Here is a 27,507-nt window from a genome sequence, read left to right as displayed (position 1 = left end):
TTTCAAGGAAGCCCAAAACAAAACATTTCCCCATAGATCCGTCTGCATTTAGTACTAAAAGCGCACGGATTCCATAGCAATCCATTGTAAATGAGATCTGCAAAGCGTTATTTGCGGGTGGTATTTACATCTTTTACAAAACGGATCATTAAAGTAAAGAGTAAAGACTATTTTGTCTGTTTTTACTTTTTCTTTTTGCATTCCTTTTTGCAAAGGGAGAACATTGTATGCAGGGCACCTGACAGCAATTAGCAATTCTTAGAAAATGAGCCCCACATATTTCACACAATGGGGAATAAAATGTACGTGGAAAGATGATTTGGAGTGCATTTGCTCTTTCCTTTTGCACTGTACTTTGCGAAGGTGGAATATTGCATGCAAGCGACCCGGCAGAGCAAACGCGCTAAAGTTGGCGGTCTCCGGAATGCAAGTATCACGTTTTTACAAAATGACCCCCATGACTTTTGGGGTCCAATGGTGACCATGCATGTGATGGCAACCCATGCGGTTGAACTGTGGGACGTTGTTTCAGGAATCATAACACTTGTAGTTGAGAGGCGCACGCGCAGAGGAGTTGTGTTACTGTCCTGTGTCCTTATAGCATGACTTGAAGAAAAGTGCACCGAGTGGTCCTCCCGGTTTTGGAAAAAGGTGACATGTTTTGATCTAATATAAAGAAATGTAATGCTGATTTCAGAATCAGACCAATGTGAATGCTGCTAAAGTAGTTAGGCCAGACCAATGTAACGTTGAACTGCCAGATTAGGCAGAAGACGCCATTTAAAAACTGGGAAATGCTTGCATGCATATATGTGTTTCCTCTTAGCTCTCATAAGCTAAGTGTCGCATTACTTATGCCCTGCAAGGTACAGTTGTTTTCATAAACCTTAACCCTTATGATTATCCCGGTCGATTCCGACTGACACTGCTTTGTACTCGAAACTAGATTAGCTGCAGTAAATCTTTTATAATAAGACCACAGATCTAGATGGCGTGTGGGCTATGCTGCTCGAGACCAGGAGAAGGGAAAGAGACACTGATCTTCTTTGAAGTTCTTGTGATAAGCAGGAACCTGAAAATGTACTCCATACCAATGACCTAATGAGTGCTTTGTATTAGGCCCCTCTCGTTTGTTTATAATGTATTCTAAAGTACATGAGAACTGCTGTGATTTGGGAGCGACGTGTTTGGGGGTGGATTTGTTCATTGAAATCTGTCGTCGGTTTATTTTTTGGGCTCTGCTGCCTTTAAGGACATTTACCATTTCCTCATTCCTTATTCGGATCGTATGAATGGATTTTTCATTGACAAATTGGTGCCATCAGGCATCAAATCATTGACACGTGAGATGTCCCAATGAGCTGCAAGCGAGTTCCTCTGATGATATGATAAGAAATTTATAGCGCGCCTATACACAAGTGTTTAAAGGCGCGACGAGGGAGGGGAAGGGGGGGACAAGACGGTATCTGTACAGGGGTAGAAGTTGCTGAGGCTAGACCCATAGCTGGATTTCCTGGATAACAAGTTGGTTCACAATCAGGAAAACTTATCTTCTTTGCTCGCCAGTCAATTCTGGGATTATGTGTTTCTAACCAAGGAATTCCAAAAATTACTTGAAATTGTGGGGCCTTGATCACATCAAACACGATTGCTTCCCGATGTCCATCCTGACCCACCAGTGTCATTTCAACGGTGGAATGCGTTACAGGCCCTGAGGCTATTTCGGTTCCATCCACTGTAGTAATGACATCTTGGGTTACTTTCGGGCGGAGAGGGAGCTTAATCCTGGAAGCCAATTCACGGTCTATGTAATTTCCAATAGCTCCACTGTCGATGTATGCTTTTATAGCATGCAACTGCTGAGGCTGTTTTGGATTCACGAGCACCACTGGCATGACAAAATGCGAGGTCAAAGAGTTTGTTTTCAAGCTCGGCAAGCGGACCCCTACGCTTGTCGGGCTAGGTCGTTTCCCGAATCAGGTGTCAATAAATCGTTATCAGTGGCTCCAACCACCTTCTTAGGTGGTTTAACCGGACAATTTCGAAGAAAGTGACCGGAAGTCCCGCAATACAGACAAAGTTGCATTTGCCGCCTTCTCTCTCGTTCCTTCTGCGTTAATGGTCCTTTAACTCCGCCGATTTGCATAGGTTCGGATACGTCGGTACTCTTGGAGTTAGCGTGGGTTTTGATCGGTACTCGGGTTTCGTACTTGAACCGATCTGCTTTTCTATTTTGAAGTCTGTGATCAAGTTGAACCACCAAGTCTATGTAGTCTGCGCAGACCTGGGGTGGATTTACTATCTGAGCTAGAACATCCTTAAGCTCTCCGCGCAGGCCTCGATGAAACAATGTGATCCTTTTGTTTTCTGGCCATCCAGTTTCCACAACCAGTCTATTAAAGGTGGCAATGTAGGGCAGGAGATCCTGATTACCTTGTCGTAAGGATAGCAGTTAGTTATCAAGTGCCTGTCCTTGAGAGTGTCGCGCGAACAATCTTTCCATGCTGGCCTGGAAGCCCTGAAAATTCTGGAGAATGGGATCATCCTGATTTACCAATGGAATAGACCAATCGGCAGCACTGCCACTGAGGTAAGATAGTATAAAGGCTACCTTGGTCTGGTCGTTAGGGAAGGCTCCGGGTCTGCATAGAAAGTGTAAACGACATTGGTTCATAAAGACGGCATATTTCTTGGGATCCCCCGCAAAACGTTCAGGTGGGGCCAAAGGCTTGTGTCCAGGTAGATTGATTTGTACCGGGTTATTCAAACCCATTGAAGTGGAAGTACCTCCGGAATTAGGTAAAGGAGTATGCCCTGCCTGGGCCTGCAATAACCTTTTGGCCAAGTCATCTGTTCTTTCCTTGGATAGGATCAGTTCTCTTTTGAGAGCGTTAGTCTCCTGGCGGGCTGAGTGCACCTCTGCCCGTAATTCCCCCAAAAGCTGGGCCAGCTGGTCAGTCTCGGAAGTCTCCATAGCGCCCGGGTGGGAAATTGTGGGTAGGCTTCGCGTTCTGTAACGCTCACCTGATTCCCACGGAGGCGCAGGTCTGGCTTCGAGTGCTGATGCTTCTTCAATGGTGAAGCGCAGGACTCTGAAGATGGACAGGAAGGGCCCCTCTACTCTGGCTTCTCTGGCTCGCAGGAATATTCCCTTGTGCGTGAAAAGGGAGTATTACCTACTGACAGAATAATGCTTCCAACCCTCCACGATACCCTTCCACAATTCCCCGTGAAGTCTCACCTTAGGGTCTGGAAGGATGAGTTCTCCATCCTGCTTCTGATGCAGGGGCGCATTGAAACCCAGTTACTTCACTGGATTGAGGTTTGATGGGAGTTCATATAAGCTTGACTATTCAGGTAAGGCGCTGTAAAAGTTCTGTTGCAAGTTCAAAAGTTCAAGCTTAATAATAATGTTCATTGGCCCTCATTACGACCCAGGCGGTAAGGGGTTTACGCCGGCGTAAACTTCGCCGACCCTTACCGCCTGAGTACGAGTTCCCTTAGCGCCATGGCGGATTTAACACCTGCTTTTAGCAGGTGTTAAAATCCATGGCGCTAAGGGACCTCGTTGTTAATTACGCCACCGTAATTTACGATGGCGTAATTAACGCCTTCCCCACTCCCATTATGCCCTATGGGGCAAAAATGGGAATGGGGAAGGGTAAATGGGGATTGGGGACTTACCGCCCCGCCAAGGTCGGAATGGGGCGGTAAGTCCGTCAACCACCATGGCGGAGTTGGCAGCTTAGCGCCATGGACCATGGTGCTAATAGCACCATGGTTCTCCGCCAAGGTCGTAATGAGGGCCATTGTCTTATTGCAGCAAGCGCTAATGCTTATGTCTTTTTCCCCTTAGGGGCCGGGGTTTGGAATGCCGGAGATATGGCGCCGACCCGAAGTGAAACGTGCAGTTCCAGTAAAGGACAGGTAAGTTCTGGATGAGCGCTCGGGTAATGTCTTTGCATTCGCTCATTCAAAGTCTTTGTCTTTTTTCCCCATAGGGGCCGGGGTCCGGAAAATGCCTGGAAGCGGCAAGACCCGAAATGAAATCGGAATGACCCAACAGGTAAGTCTTAGAAGGAAACTGAGCTTTTCCTGTTCCCTTCCTTCGCTCACCTTTTGTTCTTGTCTTTTTCTCTCTAGGCTCTGGGAAGTGGCTGTGGATCCGGATGATCGCTGCTGAAGATGGAGGCGCCCAGGAAAGGTAGTGAAATGCAGCGCAGCAGCGATCGTAGAGAAATGCTTTTAAAAATGATGTCTTCCTTTTCAGGATCGTCGGTGTGATGTCTCCGTGGTGCAGATTTAGCAGCTAAGGTCTCTTGTCTCCCTTTGCAGGTGACCCAGGATGATGACAGGCGTGGCTGAAGTCCAGATGCAGGAGCTGACACGGTGAGCGTCCAGCTGCGAGGAGCAGAACAACGCGAAGCGTGAGTTGCTGATCGGGCGTGGTTTAAATAGCTTTGGAAGAAGTTCCAGGTATGTATCCTTCCACCGATCAGGTATGTATCCTTCCCCGACCACACCCAGGTGGAAAGTAGTCCCACAGGTAAAGTAGTTCCATTCAGGCCTCAAGAGGGCCTGGATGTAGCAGCATGGTCTGCATCAGGTAAGTGCACATTATAATACTTGAACACATGTCTAGCTTTATGAGCCTGGCGCCTAAGGCGCCAGGACAGGGGTCCAACATGAGCCTGGCGCCTAAGGCGCCAGGACTGCGTCCAAAGGGCCCCAGCTTGGGCCCGCTGGCACTCCCCTGGGGGAAATGATGTCTGCCTCTGGGGTTGCTGGGTCGGACCTGGCTCCTTGGAGGTAGGCATCATGACAACATCTCCCTGTTCACTAAAGCGGCTCAGGAGAATGCCATGAAGGCTTGTTTCTATGAAGCAGCGCACATGCCCAACATGATAGCTACTCTGGACTGCACCCATATGGCGTTGGTGGCCCCCCAGGCATCTGAAGAGGTATACGGAAACCAGAAGTAATACCACTCCCTCAATGTCCAGGTTACCAGCCATCCTGACCTGCTCATAACACACTGCTGTGCCCGCCTCCCTTGTTCCACCCACAATACCATGGTCCTGCGGAATTGCACACTGCCTGGACACATGAAGAGGCACAGTGGGCACCGGACGTGGATACTGGGTGAATACAAGTGCCATCACATCACAGTCTATTCTCACAGCACAAGTGAAATGCCAGGTTAGGGGTGGGGATTACAACAAGTGAAGAATGCATGCCCTGTCAAGGCCCTATACATGCAGGACGTGCCCTCTCGCTCCGCACATAACAGCCGTCAACCCAAGGACTATGACATAAGTGACAATGCTGCAGTAAATCACCAATTCACATTGCCCCAACAGCCTAGCAACACACACACATAGGACTACAGGAACCACAATGCAACACTGTACTCGGGTAACCATCTATGTGCTGCCATAATGGAATAGACACAGAAAACCTGCACAAGTACAACTAATCCCCAAATCACAAACCCTGAAAAGAAAGCTCTTAGTGTTGGCTGTGAGCTGTGTGCATGATGTTAGACAACAGAGCAAATGTTCCCCCTGAGTGAATGACTCCACATGCAAGTACTGTCATGGTAAAACATGCTGTGTGACAATACTTGTGAAATGCACACATAGACTGTCTATCAACATGGTGTTGTAACGGGCAACACATCCACAATGCTCTGTGACTGACACCTATGTCCTTTGCACTTGCAGTTGACTCTGGATACCCCCAGCTACCATGGCTGATGACACCCTTGCACAATCAAAAGATGCCACAGGAGGTGGCCTAGAACGAGGCACATGTTCGGACCAGGCTCTGCACCAAGCAGACCTTCAGCCTTTGGAATGCTCATTTCCGTTGCCTACACCTGTCTGTGGGGGCCTTAACATACAGGCCAGAGAAGGTCGGTCAAATTGTCCTTGCCTGTACCATGCTGCAGAACATTTGCTCAGGTGGAATGTTCCCCTGACCCCTGATGAGGACATGCCACCCCCAGAAGAGGAGGAGTCACTACCTGCAGGTGCTGTGCTACCATGCAGTGAACGAGAAGAGGGTAGGCAAGGACGTCTGGTTCGGCAAGAACTGTTTGACAATTGTTTGTTGGCCAATTGATATGCACCTCTGTATAGTCACATTATGAATAAAACACTTGCACGCAATAAGGAATGTCCAAGCAGTGCTTCAAGTGAACAATTATTTAATGAACAAATGTCAAATAACCATCCCCATAACACCACCCCTACAACTCCCCCTTCCCAAAAACCTCCCCAAAACACCATCCCAAAAAACCCTCCCTAAGAACCCTCCCCAAAACACCCTTGCAATATCAAACAAATGACAGTCACTTACAGTGCCTCTTGGGTTTGGAAGCATGCTCCAGCACCTTAGGAGTCAGGTGGCGCTGTTAGTGGATCCTTGGGGTGCTGGGCTGTGACTCCTTTGTGGGGGTGACAGGGGTAGAGGGCTCAGACCCCTGGCCCTGGATATGCTGCAGGGTCAGCATCATGCAGGCATTTAGGGACTATGCAAAGGTAGACATTCCCTCATTGTGTTCCCTCGTCCTCTGCCTGATCGTGGTGATGGCAGTGGTGGCCTGGAGAGGGAACGGGAAATCATGTGGCATAACCCCTGCTGGTAGTCCCTCATGGCCTTCATGTGCTCCACCTAATGGCCCGCCAGTGTCAGAAGTGATGCCTGGCGTTGCTCTATGGCATCTAGGCATGCCCAAATGGCTGCCCTGTTGTGCAAGGGCTGAAGCATGGGAAGCAGAAGCCCATGTCTTCCTCTGCCTCCTCATCGGTGGTGCAGTCGCTGCCAGTTCCACAATGGTGTTGGGACTGCTGTTGCACTACCCGAGATGGTGCGGAGGGTGTGCCGGTGCCCTGACATATGGCTGCCAGACCGGGGACTACAGCTGCGTGATTTGAAACATGCGTAGGCTGTGGAGTGGCTGTGGGCAAGGCTGTGGGGTTTGTGATGTCCTCTGTCCCAGTAAAAGGTTCCAATGCGATGGTTTCTTCTGGCCTTGTTCCTCCTCTTACTCCTGATGCCTCACATATACATTGGGTCTGAGAGACTTACCGTCATCGCTGTGGCTTCCTGCTCTGGCCTCTGCACTCCAGATCCCCTCAATACGCTGCATGTGGAGGATGGACCTGGCCTTCTCCCACGACATGAGAGTGAGGAGTTCTACCTCCTGTGACGGCACTCTCCCCTCCTCTGGTGTGCAATGAGGTTGAGGACCCTGGACTTCAAGGCATTCCACCATTTGCGGGAGTCCTCTGCATCATGTAGAACGGTGCCCACAGACGTCACCTTGTCCTAAATGGGGGACCAAAGTGCTGCCTTCCTCTGGGCAGAGTTCTTCTGGTGTCTACTGCCAAACAGCTCCTTTGCATGGTGCACAAACTTCCTCTGCCAGCTTGTTCAGCTCAGATGCCATGAACTTTGGCTTGTGGAGCGTCCAAGTAGGCAGGCCTTTCTCTTTTCCTGTGGCATGGTTACACTGGTATGGTGTTTGGATTGTTAATAGGAAATTGGAGATTCAGGGTGGATTGAATTTTTAAAGATGACCACCGCCGTGATTACCATTCAGTGGTGACGTTATTTCCACCGGTGGTAATACCGGCGGGTGTGCCTGTGGTAATGGTATTACCGTTCTATCTGGGCGGTATTACCACCAGGTGGCCACTGGCAGTGTAATGCAGCTGGACGGTATTACTGTTAATGCAGAGGAAGTGTGCACATGCCCATCAACTCATGATATGGCAGCAATTGCGCCAGACATCACAACATGGCGGAAGTACTGCTTTATTTGTGCAAAACTCGTGATGAGGGCCATTGTTTGCAGAGTAACTGATGAATAGTCAATTTTTGCAAAGTGATGAACAGACATTGAAACGGCAATCCATGCAGAGTATTTGATGAACAAGCTTCTTTGCAGAGTAACCCGTGGGTAAGTGCTCTGTGAAGAGAAAGTGATGGACACACGTTGTTTGCAGAGAAACTGATAATCAGGATTCTGTACAGAATAACTGAAGAAAAGACATCCCTTGCAGAGTAATTTATGAACAAGGATTCTGCGCTGAGTAACTGAGGGGCAATCAGCAGTTGCTTCGCTGGGGGGGGGGGCCTGGGTGGGGCCGTGCCCCCCTCTGAAATCCTGTGCCCACCCCCCCTTGTGCCACCCCTACCTAGGGCGAGCAGTGACTGTGTTCTCTGTTAGCAAATGTATGCATATCACATGGCAAATACCCGCCTTTTGTCTCAAAGCTAGCAGTGATCTTGGTATGAATTCTGGCATATGTATGAACATGAGCACAAGCCAATTCTCAGGTGTTGCTGCCTGGCTTCTGCACAGTGACCTCCATAGTGTGAAGAGCAGTATGCAGCCCCGTATGCAGTATGCAGTACACGAAACTGCTAATGATGAGCCATCAGTCACTGAATAGTTTGTGCCTGCATTCTGATGGGAGAGGATGTGCAGTGGGGTGTGGCTAGTTGGTGTGCAAAAACGCCTCTCTGCAGGAGTGCTTGTGACATCACACATTACCTTTCATGGGCGGCCACTCCACTTTTGTATGTGCACCCCCCTACTTTTGTCTTTGGCCGCCTCTGTGCCCCTCTTAAATTTGATTCCTAGCGATGCCACTGGCAATCAGTGTGTGCAGAATAACTGATGACTATGCATTGTTTGCAGAATGATGAACAGATATTCTGCTGGACATCCCACGAAAAGACCATGCTTGCAGAGTAATTGATGCAGAGTGATTTATGGGCAAGTATTCTGTAAAGAGATATTGATGAACTCTTTGCATCTTTGTAGATTGGCCAGTGAACGAGGACTCTGTGCAGGACATCTAATGAAAAGACATCCTTTGCAGACTAACAGCCTCATCACGAGTTTGGCGGTAACCCTTAAATCCGGCGGTCACGCTATTACCACCGGATTTAAGGGTCCGCCAAATCAGGGCTTCGGCGGCGGTAAGAGCGCGAAAATTCTCCATTGAGCCCAATGGGGAATGGGGCATTCCCAAATGGGCTCAGTGGGGGATGGGGAATTCCATTACCGCCAAACCCGTGATCCGGCGCTAGTAGCGCCGGGGGTTTGGCGGTAGGGCTAATACCGCCGGCGGTTACCGCCCAACTTGTGATGAGGCCCTAATTTAGGAAAAGGGATTATCTGCGGAATAACAGAGGGACAAGCAGACTGTGCAGAGTGACTGATGAAAAGGCCTCACTTTCAGAGGAACTGATGGCCAACACCACAGAATAAATGCGGATCCGTTTATCATTGGTGGAAATGCTTTCCTGAGAATAACCAATACCCATGCATTGAAAATCAACTTAATGTGTTATAATTAGGGGTGTCGAATCCTGGTGAAAATCTGTGCAATCCTATCAGCGTGCGTTCCGACGCCGACAAACCTTGGCGTAAAAAAAGGTGGGAAATACGTGGGGGTGTGGGTGAGATGTTTTATTACTTGGCGTCTTTGGGGTCTTCTGGGAGGATAAAAAGAGGGCACGGATGAAGGTACGGGGCACTCAGTGAGGCGGAATAAGCGACTTTACTGTGCAGTCTGGAAGGTCAGATCACTGGAAACCCACAACTATCCTCAATGGGTGCAGGTCTCCGGAACCTTCCCGAGCCAGAAGGTCTTTCCCTCTCTGTCCTGTTTTCCTGCATATAAGCCGCTATATCCCCTCTCTTCAAACCCTTTTAACTGTACCTAAACATTCTCTCTTTCTAACCGAACCCACCGCAGTGTATGCTTCGCAGCCGCTGGGCTCACCCTACATAAAACCCAATAGACACATACAATAGGCGCACCTTGCAGAATAACTGACATGCAGGTTTCTTCCAAAGGATGACTCATGGGCAAGCATTCTGGGTAGAATAAAAGATGAACAGTCACTCTCCCCAGAGTAACTGGTGGGCAAGAATTATTGTCAGAGCTACTGATGAACACACTATAATACCAAGTTGCTGACAGACAAGCATTCTGTGAAGGGCAACTCATTAACAGAAGTTCTGTGCAGGTGCACTGATGAGCAGGTGTTCTGTGCAGAGTGATGAACGGGTAAGGATCTGGGCAAAATGACTGGGGAAGAGACGTTCTGTACAGAATAACTGGGGTGCAGGTGTTCTGTGCTGAGCAGTGGACATGCAATCTGTGCAGAGTAGTGGATGAACGGGCATTCCTTGCAGAGTAACTCATGGACAGGCATTCTCTGCACCTAACTCTGCACTACATGTTTATTTCCGGGGAACGATATGAATGTAAACGATCTGGAACTCAGTTCTATTACTTTTATTGTTAACAACCACTACTTTTTACAAGCATTTTCACCATTTGGGAACTGTTATTTTTGAAGGTAAAGCATCCATCCTGTCCCAGTTACAGCTAAACTGAAATCTGTATGACACTACAAGCATGAAGCAAAGGCACTCGAGTTAAAGTGGTGCCCAGGGGGCGAGCTGCTCATGATAGTACATTGCAGTAGCAGGGCCTGAGCATCCAATCAGGGGGCAGAGGCAGGCCTGGGGGGTCGGAGGAGCAACATAGAGGACCGGGAAGCAGGAAGGGGAAAGTGCTCGGAGCGCAACAAGGTTTAAATGCACAAAAAGCCACAAATAAAACATTACAAGGGTCGGGGTAGAAGAGGGGTGCAAGCTCACCTGCAAAGGCACTCGAGCTAAAGTGGTGCACAGGGGGCGAGCTGCTCGGGATAGTACCTTGGAGTAGCAGGGCCTGAATGTCCAATCGTTGAATCGGTTCCAGGGTGCTTTTCAGCTCCTGCAACATAGTTCAAGACAGGAGACAGCTGTGGGTATCAGGCGGCAGGTAGTTCGGCAAGCGAAGCTGGACAGACTGCTGCAGGCTGGCCTACACAGTGGCTCAGGGTCAACAATCGTTGTCTCCGTGCTGGTTGGTGGATCTGGAATGCTGGACGAGGCATCTTGGACGGCTTTAGTGACTGCAGCGTAACAACAGTCAGTGGTGCAGCCGTTTGAGGTTCAAGGGCTCGACTGCCTCGAACATGTCCTTAAAAGATGGACGTTGGTTGATGCCTGTTGTGGCACCCCTCCTAGCTTCGTCACAGGGCTTGTATTGTCCTTTAAGCCAGATGGCCCAAAGCTGAGGAGAGTGTTTGCAGGCAACGGCCTGGTCCTTTGGTCAGAGACTCTCTGGCATTTCCCACCTAGGAAGCTTGCTGGCAGAACCTAGCAGGGCATGCTGTGTGCTAGCTGGGTACCAGTTGTGGAGCTGCTGTATGGGTCCTCTGAGGTCAGTATCTCCCTCTGTTCCCTGGGAGATGTTTAGGGGAGGGATCTTGCTTCCCTCTTGGAAAGCCTGGCCTTCCTTCACTGGCGGTCCAAGTGAGTCCTTCTTCTTACTCCTTTTGAAGTCGTCGGATGATCTGCTGAGTGAGGGGCTCAGCCCTCTTTTAAAGCCAAATGAGACCCAGTGATTGGTGCAGGCTAAGCCTACATTAATGAACCAATCCTGAGTCCCCACCAACAATCTTCTGTTATGTGTGAGGTCATAACCTGGGTGCTTTGCAACAGGAAAGGTAGGGGGTGACAACATGTACTACTAACTCCCACCCATCTTCCTGTCTGTTGTGGGCCAAAGTGTCTCTCTGATTAATTGAGCTCTGTGTGACTCCTGATCAAAGCGCAGGTCTCCCTTGAAGTTTGTAGCGAGAACAGAATTTTTGTCTCGATCAAATCACATACTTCTCCCTCTGAAAGAGGGCTCCCTGCAGGGGTTGCCTACTGTAAACAGTTGTTCCAGACATGAGATTCACTGCCCTTCATACAGAGGGGTGGGAGCTAGCTTCAAGCTGACACATTGTATATCAAAGAGGTGCTGGTGTTTCCTGTCCCTTGTGTTAGTTCTGTGACCAGGCCTCTTTGCAGGCCTGTTTTAATTTAACTCGCATCAGTATGCGCTGCCACCACACAGAACTTTGACAATAGAACAGGGTGGATCCATGGAGCCTTTGATATTTAAAGTAGGCAGGCCTTACCCGTTCAGAGATGCTTTGATGTACTCGTGGCTTTCACATTCCAGCTACATGTGACAGGGAGGACTGCACATGTAGGCTGTGTCCCCCCAGCGTACACATGACTATGTGCTTGTTGTGCAGTGACCAGTGGAAAATGTGTGCAGATTAGACCCCCACATTTTCTGAGGTTGATCTCCCATCATTCATTTTAATTACAAAACTTCAAAAAAAGCTCAGGCGAGCACACATTCCCTGTGAAGATGGTCGAATTCCTAACAGCTTGGAGCGCAACAAGGTTTAAATGCACAAAAGCCACAATTAATACATTACAAGTGTTGGGCAGCATAGGGATACAAGCTCACCTGCAAAGGCACTCGAGCTAAAGTGCAGGCGGCAAGCTGCACGGACTAGTAGCTTGCAGAAGCAAGGCCTGAGCATCCAATCCGGGGGCTGAGGCGGGCCTGGGGGTGGGGAGGAAGCAACAAAGAGGACCGGGAAGGGGAACAGCTCTCGGAGCGCAAGAAGGTTTAAATGCACCAAAAGCCACAAATAATACATTACAGGGGTCGGGGCAGCAGAGGAGCCAATGGGTTTATAAAGTAACACAATGGAGAGGGTACTAAACATGATTTATTTCCCTTTGAAGTTGTTTATACGGCTACTGAGATGTGTAACACGTCTGCAGCAGTAGCAGCTGTTTCATAAGGTAAATATGGATCTTGTCTTGATGTTAGAGAACACAGCAGCATAAGCTTCCCATAACAGACATCGAAGCCAAATCACTAGCTGCAGCTTACTTTTTTGAAGATCAAATACGAATGTGGATAAATCCATATATAATGCCGAAAATATAAATATGGATAAATACAGATACATGTGTTGAAAAAAGGTGTACCAATAAACCTGGAGACTTATTTGTAATTGAGTAATCCAGGACTACAAGTCCCAGAATGCAAAGTTAAAACTAGGCCTAGACTAGCATCTGACGTATGGAAGGGGATGTGCTGCCATGTATGATCAAGCCACGCACCACACTGTGCAGCAGAACTAATACCAACTTTGTCATTTGAGAAATGGCATTTATAAAAAAAAGACTGGTAGGCATAACATATGACGGCCTGGCATTCATGAAGAAGTAATTCTGTTCTAAAACAATTCGCTCTGCAAGTGGGCACTTCCCTTGCATGCAGTACGAAGGCACCCCCATTCATGGGGTACTCTTGTTTTACAGTCGTTTCTGTCACAGAGCTGTATTTTTTCTGGCTCTGGCATAGGAGTAACAATGGGAGAAATGTACTCCGCAACATATTTATTTGTATGGGCACGCTACCCAAAGCCATGCCACTCTGCCTTTGGGTGACATATGGCTCTCTATACATGCGGCAACTTTTTAAAATGAAAAATGCTTCTGGCGGCTGCATAAGGGCCATTTCTGCCACAGAGGAATGATGCTGCGGAGCACTGGGGTAAATGGTGAAGTGTGAGCATATTTCCAGGCCACCCGTTCAAAACATTCTCTAAAACTTCATCTCTTTAGTCACAAGGGTCGAAAACCTGTGCTTTAAGAGTCACATTTAGACCCTTCTGGGTAGTGAAATTCTCCAAAGGTGCCAGGGCCGGCAGAATATGTGCTTTCAAAATGATGTTTGGGGTCTCCCTTGCCTGCAACTGAGAAAAACAGCCTACACATGTTAAAAACCACAATGCATTGTTCTGGTGCAGACTAGGGTTGTCATATGCATAAGGGCAGTGGAAATGGTTAATAGATTGTTTGGGTTACAAGCCATTCCAGTTGGTGGCATGCAATTGTGAATACCTGGAGTACATACCCAATCACACAATCAATATATTATAAGCATCCCAAGGCTTTGGTTAAAATCAACAAAAAAGAGGGGAGAACATAGGGCCCTGAATCGCAGTGCCTTATTAGCAATCTTCAAGACAATACCGGACCTATATTTACTCTCCAGTGAGGACATCGAATTTGTCCGATTTCCAGACAGGGATTTTCGTGACCATAGTGGAAATAGGATGGAAGTCCAAATTGGCTGCAGATTCGATCCTGGAGGCGAGGAGTCAAGAGCTAAGCCAAAGGAACTATGAAGTCTCAACGAAATGTCCTGAGAAGGAACCAAGGAGGCCACGGGGAAGAATGAACAGGGAGGAGCGGACACTATGGGGCTGGATATCTGCCCAAATAAAGTGATCAACTCGCAAACAACTGGTAGAAGTGGTATAAGGCTGAGCGACAATAAAACAAAGACCTGGTTAATGTTGCCGGAAATACTAAATCAAATATTCAAGAAATTGGGCATAGGGGAGGATTGTCTCTAGCCGCACAAAAATGGAGATTTGTGACATGGAATTACCAGGGGCCCCAGTTCATTCAGAACAGAGGACATGAGACTCTTCCTTTTTGGTCAACATGACTTGATAATGCTACAGGAGTCTTGGGTGACCGAGTCCTTGCAGATAGATGGCTTCTCAACTGTTCATCAATTGGCCTTACATTAAAATTGTGGCAGACCTTCAGGAGGTCTGGTAATAGCAGTTCATAATTCCTATTGCATTAATTCAGTGCTGATCCCTACAAACACGAGAGGTATACTGGCGGTGAGGTTGGACCTCATTCAGAAAACCATACAGAAAACAACAGTGGTTGCGAACCTCTACTGGATTGAAGCATGGACCAATTTAGAAGCATTTCTGGAAGGTCTGGCTGAACTTTTCCTAGAAGTAAGAACGATTAAAGGGGCTCCAGAAAGTACTTCTAGCGGGGGATGTAAACTCCCAATGTATCACCTCCAATCACCAGAAGGGAAGCAATGAGAAGAAAAGTGGTTTGGCAAAAGGTGAACAATGGTTGAATTTTCTAACAGAGTGGAATCTGGTTATGTCAAATGGTGCCATAAGCGGCGAATGTCCCCCAGGCTTCTACGTGGAAGCGGGGAGCATCAGGTTCAATACTGGGTTATGTATTTCTGTCACGCTGCTTATTTGCCCTCTGTGAGAAAATTCAAGTGTGGGAGGGTGGAAGAAGTGACCAATACATTGGGCTATCCATGTGGTTCATATAGGTCTCTTCACTCATGTGTCTTTAAATGAAGGCCAGAATAGATTGCTAAGTTTGAAGAAAGGGGGGGACAAAACTAAATGCAGATCAATCTAGAAGATGTGGTAGTATGAATAACGAAGAGCTGGGCTTAGAGTGCATGCCGTCAAACTTTCAAGCCTTCCTTTGGTCATTTGAGCGGCCGGATGCTCGATCCACTATCTGACATTTAAATCACCTACATTCATTTGATGAAGAGGTATGTAGGCGAAAGAGAAAGAGGTATGTAGGTGAAAGAGATTACTCCAGAAAGCTTTAAGGACCCTAATAGCTTCTTCATTGGACCCACAGGCCTATAGGATAAAGTAAAAATCTCTCCATGCTTAGAGCTTTGGTGAAGGGGAGCTCACACAATTTCTGGTCTCTTATTAACCGGTCAGAGAGTTCCCAACCCTCAGCCTTGAGCAATGAGATAGGAGAGAGGGAATGGTGCGACCAGTTTGCCACTGCAAATAAGAAGCCTTGGAATGCTCCTAAAGAGCGGGCTACCCCAGGGCATATTGAGATATCAGCAGAGCTGATTTTAAAGCAAATGACTAAAACCGTCCTCCTCCAGGGCATCTGGCCCTAATAGGCTTTCCAATGCCATAATGAAGAGTAATGCAACAACCTGGGCTAGAGTCCTGGGAATTCTATTTGAGGAGATTTTAAGGGGTAAACGTCTGCCAACATCCTGGACGTCCGCTATAGTAATTCTGATTTATAAGGGTGGCGAGCAGACACATCCAGGGAATTACCGCCCGATCGCTCTCCTAGATGCTGCGAGTAAGATCTTCTCAGTGCTGATATTGAGAGAACTGGAGGAATGGTCAAATAAACATAAGATCTTATCAAAGGCCCAAATAGGCTTAAGGAGGGGGCAATCCACATCATTGAATGGCCTCATTTTGAATTTAGAAAGTGAAAACTCATGGGTAAAGGGAGGTTCCGCCCTATACAGAGCCTGGATTGATTTATGGAAGGCATTCGATACGGTGTGTAGAGAGTGCCTCTGGCTAAACTCAATGCCTGGGGAATTCCGAGGCATCTTTTTCCATACTCGCAAGCCTCCATGATGATATCTTCCTGAGGATAAAATTGAATGCAGCTGGTCAGTTGTCTGTCCCAGTGAGGGTAGAAAGAGGGGTAAGGCAGGGTTGCCTTCTAGCGCCTATCCTTTTTAACCTCGATTTGGCTGACCTAGATAGAAGCTTGGCTCCAGCAGCATTAATCAGTCCCAAAATTGGAGGCACTCACAATAGTTGGTTGGCTTATGCCGATGACATAATCCTCCTGGACTATTCCACGGCAGGCCTACAACGCCTTTTAAAAGCTCTTTGGAAGTATGCAGAGCTAAACGAACCTAAGATCAATGCAAATAAATCAAACATAATGATCTGCAAAAGGCCGGGAAAAGAGGTTGGTGGTTTGAAATAGATTCTAGAAGAAGAGATTCCCGTAGTGAAGCAGGTAACCTACTTGGGTATCAAACTCTATGCCAGCCCGTTGCAAACCAAATTAAATCTAGATCTAGACGATACGTCTAAAGGTTTAGCGAGTCAGATGAGGAAAATTCTTAAATCCTATTGCAAGTTTTCCTTAGAACCCCTAGTGAAACTATACATTGCAAGGGTATTGCCGGCACTTGTTTGTGGGATTGATACAAAACCTTTGCTCTGGGAGACTAACTGGGCAAGAGTGGAGGGTCCATATGGAAAAAGGTCCTGGTCTTGCCACTATCTCACCCTATGGCAAGCCTAAGATTTGAATTGGGGCTTTCATCATTGAGAATGCATGTACAGCGTTGCATCATCTCATTATATAGGTCAATCGTAGTCCTACAGGCCAATTCCCTCTATGAAAATATCGAGGCCATATTAGGTTTCAACACCTCGGGCTCCTGACAAAGCTAAAAATTGCTGGTGGTAAAAATTCTGTCGGAGTGTGAAAGCGATATTGATGGGCTTATCTCTAATCCACAATACTAGACAAGGTCAAGCCAGAGGATATAAAACTAAGTTCACTTGGGAAAACATAGTTCCAACAATAATATGAAAGCAGTATCCCACAGTCAACTCCGCAGATCACCCCATACAGACCACAGAAAAAGCTTTAAAAGGGTACATTTTTATTATTTTAGTCAAATTTCATTTAAGAGAATATTAAATAGTTTGAAATTCACACAGGAATTAACTTACAGATGTATAAAGTGCAATGTGTGTTAAAAAGTGCTGGTCACAAAGGGAGGCTGCAAATAATGCAATGCCAGTAAACAATTCAGGGGAAGAATGGCAATAGTCCCTCAAATAGATGTTCAGTTGCCAAGACAACATTCTCCATCGGAGGAAGAAATGATCTCTCCGGCAGAAGGAGCCAGGTCAGCTGGACACTGATAAATATAACAGTTTGATTCAATTAATAAATTGATTAGTTGATTAAATCAACCTATCACATAGGCAAAAGAAAAAAATGAACAGTAATTTGATCCCAAATAGGGCAGTCCAATGGTGTATTAGCACTGCAAAGCCTCACAATCCTAAAAACATACACTAAAAATCTGACATAGGATGCTATAGGCTTTCATCATTGAGAATGCATGTACAGCGGCGCATCATCTCATTATATAGGTCAATCGTAGTCCTACAGGCCAATTCCCTCTATGAAAATATCGAGGCCATATTAGGTTTGAACACCTCAGGCTCCTGACAAAGCTAAAAATTGATGGTGGTAAAAATTCTGTCGTAGTGTGAATGCGATATTGATGGGCTTATCTCTAATCCACTGCACACAAAGAAATTGCTGAAAAGAACGGATTGGATTCGCACCATAGATAAAATGTGTTCTTTAATCATCTTGGCAAAATCCTTTCTTACCATTGATAAGCAAATGGGAATCATTCCAATATATCTAAGACGCTTCTCCAGCCCAAAATGTAGACATTCATTTTTTAGGATAAGTCTCAATCTTGTGCCGACCAGGGAGGTCCTAATGACACGGGGCAGGGCTAGGCAAGTAGATAGGTTGCCCTCTGTGTAAGGAAGATACAGTCCAATCCCTTAAGCATGTTTTGCTGCAGTGCAGAGGATCATGGGAGGTTAGGAGACAATGGTTTTGTGCAATTGATAGAGAAGATATGTTGCACTCGGAAATGTTCTGGGATAGATTCATTGCAGGTGAAGATCCCTCTTTAACCATTCAAGTGATCCGGGTACTTCCAACCCTGGGATTTATAGATAAGGCTAGGTCATAAGTTATCATAGCCAGAGATGATCCAATGATACAGTTGTTTTAATAAGCAGAGACCCTGCGAAACACGATTATTTTTTACTTGTGTTTAGAATTGAAGGTTAAGTTAAATTTTGTTCTATATTCAAATGGTATTATACTATGTTTGTTTTCCTAATGTATTCTTTTATGTTTATTTTTTCTTACTGTGTATGTTTTGTACGTTTTGTAAAAAGCCATGATTTGACTAAGACACAAATTTAAAAAAATGTAAAAAAATAATTTACGGGAACAATGAATTCTATGCAAATAACATTCGCTAGGTGAAGCAGCTGTGTGATGCGTAGATTATACTTAATAATATAATGCAATATGACATCAAGAGCTGCTGGGCCAGACGGTATTAGTAACTCGCTGTTAAAAGAGCACAGCTTAGCGTGGTCAAGATTCATTGGAAAGCTATTTGCGGTAATGGCTGACAGAAAACAGGTCCCGAGTTCATGGACTGAGGCAATAATTGTACCAGTATACAAGAAGGGCAGTCGGGACGACCCTGCCAACTATCGCCCGATTGCCCTCCTGGATTCTATTGGTAAAGTGTTGGCGACATTTCTACAAAAAAAACTATCCGCATGGGCAAAAGAAGTCGATTTACCTGACGTCAGATAAACTGGATTTACAAAGGGCGTGGGAACAGAGAACAACCTTGCCCTAGTAAATCTGTTAAAACTCGACGCCCTAAACAAGAAAGAGCAATTATTCATGGTATTCATCGACTTACAGCAAGCGTTCGATTCAATTAATCGAAACAAATTATGGGAGAAGATGGCAAATAGAAATTGCCCAAACACCCTGTAACAACCAATAAAGGCATTACACTCCAATACAACAATCAGAGTAAGACTAAATGCAAGTGGAGACCTGTCCAAACCCATTATTACCACCAGAGGGGTGAAACAGGGATGTCCACTCGCCGCCCTCTTGTTCAGACCTTATATCGCTGACATCTCAACCGCATTGGCAAGTGTCAAATGTTTCCCTCCAAAAATCAATGGACATCCAATAAGCTATGTGATCTATGCTGATGACTTAGTACTGTTCGATAAGACACGGATAGGATTACAGCGACTCTTGTCAGCGCTCGAAGCTTACATGATTGTCAATGATTTGTCAATCAATGTGATAAAAACAAAAATCATGAAGTTTGGCAGCGATCGGGACGCTAAAAACAATAAATTTAAATGGCAAATTGACAACAAATTTCTTGAAGAAGTTACAGAAATTCATTATTTAGGAATTCTGATGAATACCTCGATTCGTGAGTGGAGCTGGGTTCAAGATCTAATCCAGCGGACCCGAATGCTTGCCTTACAAGGAGCAAGATTACACACCCTATACGGAAAATTTTCAGTAATACCACTGCGCACGTTTTACCTCCAAAAAGTGGTCCCTACAATAACCTTTGGGGCCGAGGCGGGCTGGAATATTGACCTAAAGATCTGGTCTACTTTGGAAAGGCTATTCTGGCGCCAAGTACTTAGATTACCTAAGTACCTCTCAATGACCGCAATTCGTCATGAACTGGCACTTGAAAGCTTATATGGAACAGTTCTTTGGAAATCCTTGTCACTACTACGAAAGATGGAAATATCGAATCCAGAACCAGCGTACAAAATACTAAGATCAGGAGGATCACACCATCACAAAGGTTTGCTTTTAAGATGGTCAGAGAAACTGAAGGCGATCATGCATAATGCAAATATCTCAATGGACACATTGACAAATCGGCCACAGATTGCAAGAACTAAGTTGAAAGAATGGTTATGGATCGACAACTTGGACAATCTTGCAAGGATGCCGACAGTGTTAGATCTTGGGCCAACAAAGAATAAAGTGGACAACATGCCAAAATATCTGTGCCAATTTCCCTTGAGATATCACAGAGACAAATTTATCAGACTTAGATTGAACCTTCATAAAACAAACCAAATGATGGTGATGAGAAAAATGAAACCGGCTACCGATGAAGCTTGTCAGCACTGCAAACTCCACGTAGAGTCATCAAAAAATCTGATAATCGAATGTGTGGCAATAAATGAGGTGAGACTCATTCACCTGAGTAAATTCAAGCCTGCAAACGACATGATGGAAGATTTGTGGTTCCAGATACTGAGTGGTAGCTCGGAACATCTAATCTGTTCAGTGATACATTTTCTCGACAAAGTCTTAATCTGAATGTTTAGAACTTAATTGAATGTCAAGAACTTAAATGTACAAGGAAAGTGTTACTAATGAATTGAGGATGAGTTGTAATAAAAGTTTGTAAAAACTAGATATTACAAATAAAAAAAAAATAAAAAAATAATGCAATATGCAGATGATTCATTTGGCGGTGTGATCATTGAGTTTCCTTAACATGGCTACCTTGAACTTCATTAATCACCAAGCGTATTGACAGCCCCTCACCAAAGAGACGAATGCAGCGTGAAACATGTCTTTGATTATCGTGACTTTAAGAGAGCTCGGGCAAGCTGTGGTGGTGCACTGGTAGTCACTATAAGCTGCTTCTAAGCCAGGGCTCCATCTCTCAGTGACTAATAAGCAGAAGATATGATTTCAACTGTGCCTGAGTGAAACCATGTGATTAGGGAAATTAGATGTCACCCTGTGATGAAGCAGAACAACCCAAACCTCAGCCATACAAACTGCATCTGTCCAAATGAAGTACATTTGGGTCATGGTGTGCAGACATTTTACTGTTAGGGTGAATGTTGTGACAAATGAAATGAGCACCAATCAGTGTGCTATGCAATATGTGCCAAGGAGGGTTGCAGGCTGTAATCACTATCACAGCCATATTTGTGAAATATAGAATCTGTTGTCATTCTTATGTACCCAAAATTCTCTTTGATTTTATGCAAATCAACCAGGAACCAACATAGGTGCTAATCGCCCCACTCCCTTTTCTCATGGGTGACTTATTTACAAAACAATATGAAGACTGCAGGCAGACAAGATCTCCAGAGTTCAGACTGAGTGATACAAAATGCATATTTGTTGGCTATCATGATGTCTGGTTTGGATTAGGCTGCATCCAACTTTTTTCAGCCATGCCCAGCACCCTTTACGCCATACCCCCTTGTTAGAGATCCCCTCCTCCTCTTGATTTCACATCCCATTTAAAGCACTGATGATTATTGACCACTTTTTTACAGCTGTCTCTCTTTGGCCCATGAATGCATATTTAAAGTGACACAGCCTTTAGTTTTTGAAGAATTATGCTTCCTTAGGGTACATGTGCATACCTTTAGGTCCAACCTTATGGTTTCATTGTCTGGCAAAATTCCAGATAAAGCAATGGAAGGAGGGGGTCAATAGCTGCAGATTTCCGGGGACAGGTTTATTGGCCTCTTCATAGCAGACCAAACAAAAGCAGCAAGTGGGAGACCTAAAACCCTAAGGGGATCATATTCTAAAAAAAACTGAATTTGATGGCGGGGACCCGTTGCATTGTCACTGTAACGTAAGCGGGTCCCCGCCACCCCATTTTCATCATTTAAACTGTGGGGTGTAAATGGCAAAAGGCAGGGAGGGTTTCTTTTCAATTGGGAGTATTGCTTACCATGCGCACATGGTAAGCAGTGTTCACAGTTGAACAGTGCTGGAAATTGACCTAATTTACTGGTGAAAACCCCCAACCCGGCCTCTCCCCTCCCCTTTGTGCGGGAGCGAGTGGGGATGTACTGTCAGTGGTGTGGCCTGCACTGGGGGTCAGAGCCAAGTTTTGAATGATGTGCGTGCGCTGAATATAGGATGCTGGCTGCTTTGCATAAAAGCAAAGTGCATTTTGGGAACTTGAGAATGACCACCAATTTATTAAACATGTCTCTGCTAGTAATTCAAACATCTATTCCTTCTGAGCAGGCAATGCACACTTGGTATGGTGTTCACTTCCTATGTAAGAATAGTCACCCTGACAGTAACATGTCTGAAAAACATGAGATATATATACACAGCTTTGGATGGTTTCATTGTTTGAGCTTGGGCTGTTGAGCAAATGGTGACTTTTGGATGCAGTGTCTGAAATAATTGCATATTGTGATTTAGCTGCATTCATTGAAACACTGGGCTACATTACAAGTCCAGTGGTAACTGTGCTACTGGTGGGTTGTTGCCAGACTTGTAAATTTAACAGGCGCCTGACTTCCTAGTGTCAGCCTGAGATTACACCTCTGGCAGCCCAGTCCCCATTCCCATAGAGTCCCATAGGATTCTATGGGAGTGGGGACATGGAAGCGCCAGCACGGCACTTCTGTGAAGTGTTTGCCTACCGTGGCTGCTGTGCACAGCAGGATCAGACCTGTCGGGTGGACACACAGAGTTTGCCAGTCTGGAAACCAGGGTACCAGTGACCTTACCTGCACCCTTGTTTCCAGACCAGCAACCTTGTAATGAGGACCACTGTGTGTCAGTGGCAATATGTAAGGAGTGCCATAAACTGACATAGCAAGACTTGCACAGTTTCTGGAACACTGTTTCTCAGACATGGAGTTCAGGAGACTTGCAGCAGACAGGGGCAGAGAACTTCCTCAACTTTGGATGCTTGGGTTTTCTGTTTACACAGAACAGTGCTCTGGCAAAACAGTGTTTGCCAGAGCGCAGCTCCGTTTTGTTCTGTCCCAATGCTTCCCCTGAAATTGCAATGAGAACGTCCCAGACAGAGGCTTTCATTTCATGATCCCCATGGGGATCGCCAGCATTTGCGCCTGCATGAAAATCCATGCAAATGTTGGAGCATTTGTATGGCGGAGAAAAAGGTAGCAGCGGAAACGGAAGTTGTGTTCTGCCCCTTCTACCCGCCATACAAATGAATGAAAATGAGCCATGTCGTGAATGCAAGGCATTAAAGCCTTGCTTGCGGCTTTTACGCCATACATTCACGTTATGGCTCTATGTGACACCCGGTGGCGGCACTTAAACTGCTCTGTGGTACTGTATCCTCATCCCCATCAGAAAAGGGTGCTTTTTTAAAGTGTAAATAAGGAGGCCTGCCTCCTTGAAAACCTAACAAAATTGCTGGATTGTTTGCATCCTGCAGGTTGGCACTAACCAGGCCTTGGAGATACTGTGATGGTAAAAGCCATAGCTAGCCTTCCCAGGCCCCAGGTCATTCACCCAAATCTGTTTCTTTGAAGTCTTATCTTTTTTTTACTGAGCTTGGACAGCCACAAGTGTGAAATGGAGAGTGTTAATGGCCCCTTTCCCTGACAAGTCACAGCTCAATAGGAAAGGGCCATTCGCATTGCAAAGCCCCTTATTCTGTGTTTTCTCCACAGTAAATGCTTGCATCTCATAAGCCTGAAACAGTGCAATACATGCACACTTGCACATTTTATTCAGAAGAACCTTGGGTGAAACAATTATGTGATGTGAAGACAAATAGGGCACTACACAGAGATGTCTGGTTGTCTTGTACAGGTAAGATATTGTCAAGGTATCAGGGTGTTGTATTGATTTCGGGAATAAGGGGTGTTTCACTGAATGTTGAAAACAAGGAAAGGGGGCGTTTTATACAAATGGGGACAAGCATGGGTACAATTTTAAACAGAGAGTGCCATCACCAGGATGGAACATAAGCCCCTTAATGGCCACTGAAGAAACGTTATCATGTTTTTTGTTAGAATCACAGCCCTGCCCCATCCACACCTTCCCCCTCGAGCCCAGGGTGGAGGGGGTTCGGGCGGGCGGAGGGCATATTTTACCTGAAAATGATGACAGGGCTTAACGCCAGGCATGGCCGACACGGATGCGCGTCTCGGCGGTCACTCGCGCAGAGCCACACTTCGTCACTCGGTTACTCACAGAGACAAGGATCACCACCTGCACGTGCACATTCCATTGCTGCGCATTAAGGAAACTAATTGCAGAGAGCTTCGCCCTCGCTGACTCACGCCAGCACGCCGCTCAGCGCGCATGGAAGCTTTGAGGAATCAGTCGACGCCAAGAGAGCGATGCCGAAAGCACCGCCGCCGTCGTCACGGGAACCACATGCATCACCCTCGAGGCGTTTCCAAGCATTATGGCCTGAGCTGGTTTGCCCACAGCAGGCTTAAATGGCTGCAACTCCCGCACGGGCGCTTGCCAAGAACAATGAAACTGCTCCGGCTGCTATTGAAAACCGCAGTAAAAAGGCCTAGTACTCGAAAAGCCATAAGGCGTCTGACGCCCTATTACTCACTCCAAATAAATACATCCTTGTGCATCTACTGTATTTTTACAACACATACCAAGTGGTGGTTCGACCCATGACCACAATTTCGAACCCCAGGGACAGCATTAGCGTCTATTTGCATACGTAGAATACATTTTGCGCATACTCTTGTGGCATTGCTTTTCTGAAATCATTTTAGCGCCTATGCAAAAGATTTTGTACAGTAATCCTGTTTATGGTCCGTAGCTGAAGTTTCTCATGGACATGCGTGAGAAGGACATCCAGTCTTGTTTTTATCTTTGGATACTTAGATTTGTAGTTTTTTCTTTTCATTTGAAATTTAAGAAAACTACAAGTCCCAGAATGACAAGCAAAACCAGGAATGGATGGCTTCTGTATGGTCTAGAGCCCACTCATGAAACCCCACCACAGCAGGGAATCCGAGATAGCTCAGCAGAAGGGTGAGGGGGACACCCCAGGAGTGGAGCTGTCAGCAGCACTCCATAGAGTCAAGGAGGAGTGCAGCGATAGCAGAACCTGAGCAAGGTGGCTGTGTGTTGAATTCCACCATGTGGATTTCAACACACAATAGCAAGATTCCCATGGGTTCGGGCTCACTTACTGGCTTAATGGATCATCCACACCTGCCCGAACAGGGTTCATGGGACGTACTCTCTCTTTCTAGAGTGGTTTTCTTTCCTTTCAGTGATGTTCCAAAGTGATAGGTATTTGGCTCATCAGAAATGCAAGGCTGGCACCTATTACCCTGACAAGAACAATCCACGAATCTGTGACAGTGGCACATGAAGGGGCACAGAAAGGGGTGACTTGAGCATTAGAAGAGGGTTTGCAGATTGGCCTACGTGATTCATACTCAGGAAGCGATGAACTATCTCCACCAATTACAGTCTGGTCACTTTCTCCATGGATAGTAAGGTGGTGACATCCCTACTGTGATTTGCTGTTACGACTCGCAACAGAGTGCCATGGCTGTATCGCACACATTACAGGCTATCAACCATAAATAGGAAGCTTCCTATTCCAAGATGGCCACCACATCAGGAGACGTTGTGGCTCATTCCAAAAATGGCTGCCGCTTTAGGATATATGGCAGCCCATTCAAAGGTGGCAGCCGCCATCCACGTCTGGACATCAGAGGACGCGAGAAGAGATACCGGAGAATAAGAGAGGACTGCAGAGATTCGGCGATGCGTCTCAACGCTCCGTGACCATGAGTACCGAGTGGACACTGCCTTGTTTCCAGTCTCTTCCTCGTTATTCTCCAGTCCACTGGAGCCTTCCTTCTCTCTTCCTCTTCTTCTTTCTGTATTCCTTTATTTTCCTGTGCGTTTATTACCCAGTTAATTAGGACTAGACCCAGTGCCTTGATTTCCCCAATTCATTCCTTCTTCTGTCCTGTGATGTTGCCTTGGTCCTATGACTTTTGGAATTCCTGCCTGCTCCATTCTGGACATGTATTATTCTATTGGTTTCCTGCACTATATTTATTAACCTGAAGATCTACTCACCCTGAAGCAAGATTCAACTCTGGTAGTTTTGTGCTGCCGTGCTTCCCCCCCCCATGCTTTGGTTAATGTTGAGATCCACTTGTCAGTTGGTGTTTATTATCCATCCATCCTCAGACAGTGTGGAAAGAGATTGGCCTTAACTACTGAGACCAGCTAGGTTTCATTTCAACCAGGTAAGGCCATCTTCTGGCAGTTTTGACAATTTGAGTTGCCTACCAATAAAAATGGAGCACTTCCAACAGGAGTTGATGACCAATGCCCAGACACTTACCTCGGAAGTTGGGAAGCAGCTGCAAGTTGTTCTATGTCAGTTGGACTAAGCCCCACCCACGTTCTAACCCTGACTCTTCTGTTCTGCTCTTAAGTCTTAGATCAAGGACATCACGTGCCCAGGCGTCCAGAGTGAAGGGCAGATAAAGAAAAGGGCAATTCCTTTTTTGGACCGGGAGGACCCTGAGCCCGAACCCCTGCTCAGACAACAGGTAAGCCCGCATTGACATGTGTGTTCTCTCACCATCTGCACAGGCCACCCCACCATCACCAGGCAATGCCAACATCAACAAAATCATCCCTCTTCTAAGGAATGGACTCCGCAATGCAGGGACCTCACCCACATCAGCCTCAAGCCAATTAGCACACCCTCACTGTCCAGAACACAGAAGTTGATACTCACCAACATCCACTCAGCTATCCTCACCAATGCAGCAGACATTGCCAACCTCATCACTACACATGCTTGATGCCATCTTCCTCACAGAGACCTGGCTGACACCCACTTCCACTCACATCCTAGACGTCCTTGTGCCCAACGGCTACATCATCCAACACAGAGAACGGCTGAACAAGACAGGCGAATGCCTAGCAGACATCCACAAAAACTTGTGGCCCTGCACCAGACTTTACATCAACAACATTGGCTCCTTCAAAGTCCTCTCCTGACACTTCCCGCTCTCCTCGACGGACACAGTCACCTTCCATTTCATCTTCAGACCAAATAACCCAGCACCGCCTACATAGGAGACTTCACCAACCTGGTCACCACCATGTCCCTCATGCACACCAACAACATCTTCCTAGGCGACTTCAACTTCCCAGGCAACAAGGGCACCAAACCGATGAAGGAAGCTTTCCTCGACCTTCTCGACACCCTCAGCCTCACACAGCACACAAAATACCTAATGCACGAGAAAGTTAACATCCACAACCTAATCACCACTGCACTGCGTTCCCTCCACTACAGCTTTGCTCTCCCGCTTGACTGTTCTGACCACCTGGCAGTGCCTTTCAGCACCCTGCACACCACCCCAGTCAAGCACTCCCAGCAGAAACCCATCAAACAAACCTTCATGTCCTTCAAGAACTTCCCGGTTGAAGCCATCATGGAAGACCTCACCAACTTCCACCTCACAGGGACTGAACACCCCCAA

Source organism: Ambystoma mexicanum, chromosome 7p (assembly GCF_040938575.1).
Source record: "Ambystoma mexicanum isolate Mex_15411 chromosome 7p, UKY_AmexF1_1, whole genome shotgun sequence".
NCBI classification, from domain to species: domain Eukaryota; kingdom Metazoa; phylum Chordata; class Amphibia; order Caudata; family Ambystomatidae; genus Ambystoma; species Ambystoma mexicanum.
This window is presented reverse-complemented; position numbering follows the sequence as displayed.